This window comes from Phoca vitulina, unplaced genomic scaffold (assembly GCF_004348235.1).
Source record: "Phoca vitulina isolate PV1807 unplaced genomic scaffold, GSC_HSeal_1.0 scaffold9, whole genome shotgun sequence".
Classification (NCBI taxonomy): Eukaryota; Metazoa; Chordata; class Mammalia; order Carnivora; family Phocidae; genus Phoca; species Phoca vitulina.
Window position 1 is genome coordinate 21,348,231 of NW_022589712.1, and position 1,820 is coordinate 21,350,050.

The following is a 1,820-nucleotide window of genomic DNA, read 5'->3' on the forward strand; positions in this document are numbered from 1 at the left end:
TCCCTGTTCCATGATCTGGGGACTTAGCTGGAAAGCCCCCCACCCCCGGCCCGCCCGCCCGCGTCCCCCTCACCCCCGGCCCACCCGCCAGCCAGGCCCCCGGCCCGCCGGCCCGCCAGCCCCCAACCCCAGCCCGCTGGCCCTCGCCCAACTCGCTCGCCGCGTCGTCTCCCGCCGGCGGGAAGCGAGGCCGCGCGACGTGTGTGTTGGGGGGAGGAGTGGGGAAGGGTGCGTCTCTCCCAGCTAGAAGGCGGAATTCTTGGGCCCAAGGCATGGTGTGCTCGGTGAAATTTGGCTAACGAATAAATAAAATTTTTAAGTAAAAAAAAAAAAGCAAAAAGCAAACATCTACCAGGAGTGGGGTTCGAACCCACGCGGACATTGTCCATTGGATCTTAAGTCCAACGCCTTAACCACTCGGCCATCCTGGTTCAGGCGAACGGTCTGCTTTTCACTCTTCCTACAAGCTGTATTCCATCGTCCTCGCACCCTCCCTCAAGAATTTCTGAGGATCCTTCGCTGCCGCTTTCCCGGTTTTCCCATCCCGAGCTGGAGCGACCTCCCCGCCAGAGCCTCCGTTTCCCGCCGCCGCCGCTGCCGCCGCCGCCGCAGCTCACTGTTGCCCCCGGCCCGGCGCGGCAGCGAGGGCAACTGCAGCCGAGTTCGGCGCGCTGCTGGCGGCGGCGCTCGGCTGCTCGCTCCGGGCGGGACTCCGGCGCAGCCCGTTGTGCTTTCGGTTTCGAGGGGCGCGGGCGCGGGAAACAAACACACTCGTAAACTTCGGGATTCCTAGCGGCACGTTTTGGAGGCGCGCGGGAATGGGGGTGCAGGGACGGAGCCCAGAGGGTGGGCTTTGGTTGGTTTTATTCTGAATAGAATAAACTTCAAGGAATGAGTGGCACGGGCAGCAGCACCGCTTTTCCTCTTCACAACTCACACAGGAAGGAAGTTTGTAGAAATTCGTGTCTGTACCGCGCCACGCCACATGCAGGGCGTGTGGTACAAGTGGCCCTCCCGCTGGCTGCGGGCACCACACCTGCTGGCTGCACGGCCTCAGGGGCAGCGAGGGCCTTGTTCCCACGACCCACTTGTGCACTTGGAAGTTTAGGTTCTCTTCATTGTTCTGCAATGCTCTCCCTCCATTCTGTGCACAGGAGATTCCGTTTGTCCTGTCACCTCCTTTCCCAGGACTGCCACTGCGTTCCCCACCACCCAGGACCTCGAACCTACCACAGAGCCAAGGCTCAGGTGTTCCGCAGTCGGGGAGCCGGGGGCCTGAGCGCAATCCGGCGGCCAGCCCTGGTTCCTACAGCGTAGGCGGCTGCCTTTGACCAAGAGCTTCTATCATCCGGGAGACTTCACAGTTCCACCTTACTGTGTGGGACCTCACCGACTGGCTGGTCACCCGCTGGGTCACGTGGTAAGAAACCCACGGCCCTGCTACCTCCTCGAACTTCTGTGACCCCGGGCATATTGCCCTGACCTGGGGAGGCTGTCACTCAGCCTCTGAGTTCCAGCTCAGAACATGGACGGCCCCTCTTCCGGGCAACAGCCGGGGGTGGAATTGCCCCTACTCACTTGGCCACCTAACATTGTGAGGTACAGGGGCGTGCGTCTGCGTCCCAGCCTCAACCGTATCCCCTCTACTGAGCGCGAGGCCTGGCCCACCCGAGCACGCCGACCAGAGCCTTAGACCTGGCCGGCTCTGCCGAGAAAAGAAGGGGAACTTAGATTTTGCGGGGGTCTAGAGACATCCATGGGGTGATGACACAGGATCACCCCCTCCTACTGCCATCTCCATCTTACCGCACCAAATCGTC

At 61.9% G+C, this 1,820-nt stretch overlaps 1 non-coding gene across 1 annotated transcript; it reads right to left on the reverse strand.

The window, feature by feature from the left end:
• Positions 1-349: 349 nt before the first annotated feature.
• Positions 350-431, reverse strand: TRNAL-UAA. The gene has a single exon. It is a non-coding gene; the product is annotated as a tRNA-Leu (tRNA).
• Positions 432-1,820: the final 1,389 nt, after the last annotated feature.